The sequence below is a fragment of the Lissotriton vulgaris genome, chromosome 1_1 (assembly GCF_964263255.1).
Source record: "Lissotriton vulgaris chromosome 1_1, aLisVul1.2, whole genome shotgun sequence".
Lineage (NCBI taxonomy): Eukaryota > Metazoa > Chordata > Amphibia > Caudata > Salamandridae > Lissotriton > Lissotriton vulgaris.
Window position 1 is genome coordinate 2,088,751,339 of NC_141685.1, and position 8,840 is coordinate 2,088,760,178.

The window sequence follows — 8,840 nt, forward strand, 5'->3', positions numbered from 1 at the left end:
GTATTCCATCAATAGAGCTCACAATAGCCCATCCTATATCTCCTCTTTACCACTGTCACAAACCTCATCATCCAACTCCTTGATCCCAACTTTCTTGTATATCCTCATCACTACAAGACACATTTTAGGGGAAGCTTGTATTCCTCTTAAAACAAGCACATGATGCTCTTAGGATCTCTGAACTTTAAATCCTCGTGGTCAAATGTGGCCTTGTCTATTAGCAGACTGCATGGTACAAACCACCTCTACTGCAGTCTTACAGTATTTTCCCCCTATTTCCATTAGGCTATTGGCTTGAGTGATGCTCCCCATAAAACTAAATAGAGTATCCAACAGCAAAAGGTAGTGGAAGGGTGGAGAAGAGTAAAAACGCTGCAGTCTGACAGGTCGTCAGTCCTTCTCTCTATCATGTACAATCATCTGGTCATACCTGTAGTCACCTGGGGCTGCTCCCAGTAGAATTTCTCAGATCATGACTAAAGTATTACAGTCCACAGGAAATGCTGAAATCTTCATTCTTTCAATGATCTCAGATACTAAATCTCAGAACTGTTTCTCGGAAAATATGCATTGGTGTATTTCATATCACTTTAATGTGTGTCTGAAAATGGGTTATTAAAGGAGGGCACAGCTCAAGTTATAAACACAATCCTTGTCCGGTTGAACCACAAAAGCCTCTTAATAAACATGTACTTAACACTCTGATAGTGTGGCACAAAATTATTCAGGCTTATCTTGGAGGCAACATGTAATGTATAAATGCAGCACACATACAGTAATAAAGTTAAAGCACCACACAAAAAACCTTACAACAATTTAGAAAAAGAAATGACATGACGCCATAACTACACAACATTTTATTTTGTAAATGCCAACAAGAAGCACAAAGCACCCCTTGTGATTATCTGGCCCCCCTGGACCAGATTAAAGTCACAAGTTCAGGCCGACCGTAATGGAGCGTGGGGCAGGTACTTGGACCAGGTTTCTCGGTTTCTCCAGGTGGAGAGTTTACTGCTCACACAGACCAGCTCCATGTGAAGAGCCTCAGCAGGAGCTTTGCATTGACCGGAGCCTCAAGGTATTTGTTTCAGTGCAAAGAGCTGGTCTCCATCAGAGCTTTGTTTTGGCAGTAGATGTTGGAAGTCCTTGTTGGTGCCAAGAGTTGGTCGTCCTCAGATTTCCGTGTTGGCTGGAGATGCGAGTGGTCACGATGTACTCCAAAATACTATATTTTCACATTGAGTTCGGTTATGGCAGATTACAGGGTGAAGGAGTACACTCTGACACCAGCCAAGGGCACAGGACCCGGGGAAGCACCTTGTGAGAGTCTCAACTCACTCCAACAGAGGCCAACAGCAGGGCTCAGGCAGGTTCAGTTAATTCTGGGCAGTTACATAGGAGGTAGCTGGAAGGTGGGTGCATCCCTGAAGCTCAAGCATAAGGTTAACCAACTGCCTCTTCGAGTTTCTTCTGAGCTTCTGGGTTCAAAGCAAACTGGGCAGTCTTCCTTCGTCAGACATCAGGGCAGTGCTTCTGGATCCTTCACAGGAGCAGGAGTGTTCTGATGAGGTTCTGATAGTGCCATTTTTATACCTAGTGCCAGCCAGTGCATTGATGTTACTCTTTGTCTAACCCTAAACTGGTTCTGATCAGTTCTTTCTCTTTCCCCGGGTTTGGCTCCAAACTGTCTAGGGTACCAAGGGCAGGCAGGCCCAGCTGGCCGCTGCATTTGCTAGTCACAGAGAAGGCCGCTTCAGAAGTCGGTATGGGGGTGGGCAAAACATTCAGGCAACTCTTTAAAGCTCTGGAAGGACTGAGTAGAACCCCCAGGATATCCTGCTCAGAAACACCCTTCCCCACTCCTACGGCCGTTTTGTTCCCTGTCTGAAAGGAAAACACAGCACACCACAGGAGAGTCATTAACAGTCATGTGACCCTGGACACTGGCAGAAAGGCAGAATTGGTTTAGGCAGGAAAATCTTCCAAAAAGAGATGGGTCCTACTCACCAAAGGGACAGGACGCCAAAGTGACACGGAGTCAGAAATCAATTCCCTTTGGGATTTCTCATAAGCATACCATTATATTCACATACCACATTCAAACAATCACCGTTAAGTGTAGCAGTAGCCAAAAAAACGATATGTAAATGTTTATTGAATAGGTTCTTTAATAAGATTTGAAAACATTAAATTGTACAGAATAATCAATACAATCAATACTTGTGACACATATTAAAAACAATCTCATATCACACAGGATATGAGAAAATACAAATAATATCGAAAGTGCAAATGAATATACACATACCACCAAACCAATGATAACAGGTTCAACCTATGGTGATTCCTTCTATTGTTTTGTCCACAGAAACCCCTATGGTTTGATAGTTCTGACAATCAAGAAGCGACGCATTTCGGTGGTATAAGTAGATCCAACCACCTTCTTCAGGCTTAATCAAAAGATGTTTCCCAGCACTTTCATCTAATATAAAAACATTACAATAAAAAACACATTTCAGATTTGTATATAAATTGCATGTAATATTCAAAGTGTCAATCCTTTCTTGTACATTTTATCTATCTTACAGTATGTCATACGATGCAAATATTTGAAAAAACACCCATATTAGACTGTTGGCTCCGACCTGATGATTGTACACGATCACACTAACTCACTTGTCTCATACTCACGCCCCAGACTATAAAAATAGATCTGGAGAAATACCCACCAAAAGCTTGTTGTTAGAGAACTTTGAGATTGTTGTATCTTAATGATCTCTCCTGGATGTAAGGCTTAAAGCAGTGCCTGATATAGAGAGCCCTTGTGGGAGTAGATTCTAAAGGTAATAATGAGAGCCTTGAACCTCCCCAGAGACTGCTCTTTACTCTTCTCCTTGCCCAGCCACGAAACAAAATCTGACTCTTACGCTGTGGGTTTCCGCAGGGCAGCCGATGCCTTTGGCCTCCAGCTACCCAGCATGGAGGTGAAAACTAACTTTGTGACTGGTCCTACAACCCGGCTAGATTACTTCTGAGCCCCTCCGCCCTTACTGATACGTTCTTAGGTGCTTGGGCCAAGCTTTGTACTGCCCTTCTAGTGAACAGACAGATTGCCAGGCACCATCGCCCTGCTGCAGTTGACCCGGCCTTTTTGTCATCTCACCCTTCTCCAGAGAGTATAGTGGTTCAAGCTTCTACCAGCTGGATCAACTTAAAAAATGTTCCTATCACTCCCCCTGATAGGGAATCAAAGTGAATGAAGACCTTTAGTAATTGCCACCCTGCAATCGATCAATGCCTCCTATCCTCTGGAATCCATGGCACAAGTCATCCCCGGTGTACCAGAAGACAATTGCCCAGTCTTTTTGCATGGCGATCCAAAATGGTTGTGATGCAGCCAAAATCACAATTCGTTGTGGCTTAGACACCACCGACTCCATTGGGCGAGCAATAGGCAACAGCATTGCTATTCATCGCCATCGACTGGGCTCTCACACGACATTCAGTCCTCTCTGTTGGACGTGCCATTCCATGGGACTCGCCTGTTTGTGGACTCTGCCGCTGAACGCTTTAAGGATGACAGGGCTAGCGCTCACTCTCTGGGACTCTGACCAGCCTTGCCAGCTGCAACAATTCTAATGTTCCTTTTGTGCCTTTGGCCAAGGCATACCTTACTGCCACCCTGTCCTGCTCCAGAAGGAAACCCAGCAGTTTTGTGTGAGAGGCTGAGGTGCCCACTGCTCCTTAAGCAATAGTGAGTGTACCACTCAGTCCACTGCCTGTTCCCCGCAACCCTACCTGCCAAACCTCTTTAGTGTACCCTTACAGGGTCACAGTCACCTGGTAGGAGGCAGAATCCACGGATTCTATCGAGGTTGGCAAGCAATCGCATTTGACAGGTGGGTCCTGCAGATTATCAGCAACGGTTATGCTTTACCCTTCCTTTCGTCTTTACCATACCTTCCACCATCCACCCAGCGACTGACGGAGGGCCATCTCTTCATTTTGCAGCAGGAAGAGCCTGCCATTTTGTCCAAGGGGGCTGTTGGAAGGGTGCCTACAGCAGAAGTAGGGTGTGGGTTTTTATTCCTGTTACTTTCTGGTGCCCAAGAAGGACGGAGATCTTCAGTCTATTTCAGATCTGCGCCCTCTCAATAGCTTTCTCCCAAAATTGAAAATGTTCACACTCACCCAGGTCTGATCTATCCCTAACCCTGGAGACTGGAGGACATCTATTTTCACATACCTGTCCTGCTGGCCCTTTGCGCTACCTGTGGTTCATGGTGAGACTGGAGCACTTTCAGCTCACTGTGCTCCCCTTTGGCCTCACCAGCGCCTATTGGGTGTTCACAAAAGTGATGGCAGTGTTTGCATCACACCTGGGGGCAATGGAGGGGCAGTCTTCACCAACCTTGAAGGCAGGCTCTCCCCAGGCAGTTGTCAACTACCTCCAGACTATGGCGGACCACCTATCATCTTTAGGATTTGCTATCAACGTGCTTAAGTCACATCTGACTTCTTCTCAGACACTCCCCTTCATCAAAGCCATTCTGGACATGGTCCGGTTTCTTGCCTGTCCCCCACAAAGGAGAGCCCAGGACATTCAGGCTATGATCCCGATCTTTCAACCTTGGTCTTGGAATTCAGTGAGGTTGACTGTGAGGCTGCTGGGATTGATAGACTCCTGCATCCTGCTGGTCAAGCATGCCAGGTGGCATATGCCGGCTCTGCAGTGGGATCTGAAGTCCCAGTGGCCCAACATCAAGTTGACCTCTCCAACCAAGTTCGCATTTTAGGGGAGACTGCAAACTATCTGCAGGGATGGCTACTAGACTGCGATTGGGCCTGTGGCAGACCTCCTCTCCCTTCCCCACCTAGAGCTCACAGTGGTGACAGATCGTCACTTCTGGGCTCGGGCTGCCACCTGGGAGAGGTGGAGATCAAAGACCTCTGGTGAGTGTCCACTCCATATTAACCTTCTGGAGTTTAGGGCCATCCATTTGGTGCTGAAAGCCTTTCTGCTGTCCATCAAGGGGACGCTGGTAGAAGAGCCACAGACTATACAGGGGCACCCAGACTACACCACCACCATGTGGTACTGCAACAAACATGGCGGGTGGGTTTACGGGCCTTGTGCCAGGAAGATTTGCTTCTTTGGAAGGGATCTTGCTGGTGGTGAACAACCTGACAGGCTCATTGAATGCCAGGGCAGACATACTTGTCCATTGGCGCCCAGGTGACCACAAGTGGCAGTTACACCTGAGGTCATGTAAGGTCTTTTCCACGAATGGGAAGTACCTTGGCTTGATCTGTTAGGCCTCACTGTTAACACACAATGTCAGTACCTGCACTTTGGAGGTTTCAATGGGTCTCTCACTTGGATCCGCGCTTTGCCTCGGGTGGAACTCGCAACTCCTGTTAGTCTTGCCGCCAATACCACCCCGGCCCCAAATTCTCAAGAAGATCAGAAAAAGCCAGGCCAAATCATCCTAGTCGCTCCGGATTGGGCACCGAGAGTATGGTATCCAGAACTCCTGGGCGTGAGCATCTGTCCTCTGATCAGGCTGCCCCTCTGGGAGGAACTGCTGTTTCTGTAGTAGGGGATCTCTGTGTATAGTCATAATCTAGTGAATAGTCCCGCCCATGTGCGTGGACCCCGGCAATCAAAAATAATCTCTTAAGTTGTCAAAATCATGCAGAAACTGCAAAGACACTTAAGAGAGAATTTAAAGACAAATAATGCAGCCTATATCCACAGGCTACACTGTCCAGTACTTCAACTAGAAATTCCACCAAATAACACCACACATAATACAGCCAGCCCAGTTTCTACCACAGAGAAACTTGCCTCCACCATCAAAAAGACTCTGGAATGATAGAGAGGAAGGCATGGACAGACAAGCCCCATAGGCTGCCATTATGTGGCTTAAATAGGATACTGTGCCTTTAAGAGAGCCTTCTAGAACTTTCTCCCAGTATCCCAGAATGCATAGCAGGTCCCTCTACTTTCAGTTCTTTTTTTCGGCTCCTGCTTACAGGACCCTGGCATTGAGCTCTCCCTTGTTTCAAGGGTTTATTGGATATTTTGGCGCTTTTGTTTTCTAAAAGTGTTTCAGTTTACTTTCTTGGTATTCTCTTTCTCTTTTGTGTGTTGTTTCAGGCGTTTTAGGGCTCTAAAATGCCTGGCCTTTTTGAAAAGTGTCCAGCATGTGGGAGGAAGAAGGCCAAGAGTGATCCCCATGATGTCTGCATCGTCTGCCTCCCTGAGGATCATGTCCCTGAGGACTGTGTCATCTGCCAGCAGTTTACTGCTCGGACTCTGAGGGACAGGATGAAGATCAGGCTTTCTGGCCTTGAGGAGAGGCGTCTGCAGGCTGCAGGTGGGTCTGGGCAGGCTGGGAAGGTTCCCTCTGCCTCTGCTGAGGCCTCTGGGGGGCTCCCCAGAGGCAGGAAGTCCAGCAAACGGTCCCGGTCTCTGTCGACATCGATTGCATCGGCGACGACGTCGAGAGGGATGACGGCGGTGTGCTCCCCTTCTCCCCGGGGCTCCGGGTCGAGACGGCCTGATGGCTCGACGTCAAAGATCATGGAGAAGTCGCCGTCGAAGCCATCGTCGACGTCATCGTCTTCGTCGACGTCAAGGTCTTCCTATCGAAGGCGAAGTGACAAGCATCGAAGCTCGCCGTCGAGGCGACACAGTCAATCGTCGTCGAGGCACCGGTCGACGTCGAGGGGCTCCTCAACGTCGAGAGCATCAAGACGGAGACGGCGACGCTCATCGTCGAAGACGGAACGCTCGACGTCGCGGAGGCGGCGTACGACGGCACGGAGGAAGAGGTCGACATCGAGGGGTCGGCGTTCGACGTCGAGAAAGAGATGGTCGACGTCGCGGAGGCTGTGTTCGACGCCGGAGTCACGGAAGCCTCGTTCGACGCCAGAAAAGCGACGCTCGGCGTCGAGCAGAAAGAGGTTGGCGTCTGGGAGTCATTCAGCCTCTCCAAAACGGCGCAAGAGTGATTCTAGTCCCAGAAGTCACGCTGCTTCCAGTGGAGGACGCAAGAGGAAGCGATCACCTGCTGAAGGGGCTGGATCTCAGCCCCCTTCGCCTAATGGGTCACCGGGCTCGGTGTACTCAGATGCGTACACGCCATCTCGGCCTCGGTCGCCAACTCCTCCTCCTGTTCCTAAAGAGGATCCTCCACCCAAACCTCCACTTCCTTCAGGCGACCCACCACCACCTCCTGTCCCTCCGCATGGGCCCGCCCCGCAGCCGAAGGTTCCTCCGCCGAGGTCCACTTCGCTGCCGTCTTTGCCTGTACCTCCTAAGGGGACCCCAAAACCGAAACCCCGAGAGGAGCCAAGGAAGACCCCGCCACGGAAACCGGTGGAGCGGCCACGGGCTGGCAGGTCTCGCTCTCGCTCTGGGAGAAGGGAGAGATCGCGACGCAGATCGTCCACGAGGTCGAGACGCCGCCATAGGAGGCGCGAATCTCGCTCCCACACAAGGTCCTCTGGTACCAGGGACTATTCTCCTACCTTGTCGGAGTCACCGGACACGAGGGTGTCCCCGATTGATGACCTGGTGGCGTTCCATGACGTCCTTTTAAGGGGCGCTGCGAAGTTGGGCATATCCTTGACGGTGCCTACTCCGAAAACTTCAGTCATTTTTGAGACATTGCATCAAAAACACCTGTCTCGTCCTCTCCTGCCTCTGGTGCCGGGCCTGGAGGAACCGGCTATGGCCCTTTTTCTCACCCCTGCGGTGACGAAGGCGGCTCCATCGAGGTTGCTGAAAAAGTACCGGGCTCCCGATTCGGATCCGGCCTTTCTGAGAACGGAACCCCCTCCGGACTCTGTAAATGTGACGGCGGCCCGCAAACAACATGCCACCACCCCGTCATCCACGGTTCCCCCGGATAAGGAGTCCAGATGGATGGATTTGGCGCGGAGAAAAGTCTGTGGAACTTCCGCTACCTCCATGAAAGCTGCAGTGCCGCGGCGCTGCTGGGCCGATACGACCGCGCCCTCTGGGACTCCCTCGAGCGATTTGCAGATCACTTACTTCGCGAGAAGCGTGAGTACTTCCAGGAAGTGCTGAATGAAGGGATGCTGGTGGCGAACCAGATTATCAGCGCTGCAGCGGACTCTTCCCTGTTGGCTGCTCATGGATTTTGCCATGGAGTCAACCAACGACGCCACGCATGGCTCCGGCTTACGTCCCTGAAGCCGGACGCACAGCAAAGGGTGGCCAACCTACCATTCTCCGGCGAGACCCTCTTCGGGAAGCATGCGGACTATGAGATGGCCCGCAAGAAGGCGGAGGCCGAGACGCTCACGGCGGTGGGCCTGGAGAAGCCTAAAGAGACCAAGAAGACGTACCGCCATTTCCAACGGCGGTTCGGTGGGCAAGGCCGAGGACGTGGCCAGGCTTCGGGACGATCGCAACATCAACAACAGTTCCGTAAGCCGTTCCAGAAGCGCCAGAAGGGCAGAGGAGGCCAGCAGTCGGCTCCGGCGCCCAAGGGCCAGGCTGGGTCTAGGTCCTAGGAACCTACTTCCCCCGGATTTGTTACCCACTCCGGTAGGGGGAAGCTTTCAATGTTTTCTGGCAGAGTGGAGAAAAATTACTCGGGACAAGTGGGTGCTGAATATTGTTTGCAATGGATACAGTCTTCGGTTCACCAGCCCTCCTCCAGCAATTCCACCGGTCAGCTCGCAGTTTCAGCTGCGCGAGCTTCAGGCGGAAGCGGATATCCTGTTGAGGAAAAGGGCGATAGAAGACGTACCTCTGTCTCAGAGAGGAAGAGGTCTGTACTCCCGGTTCTTTCTGGTTCGCAAGA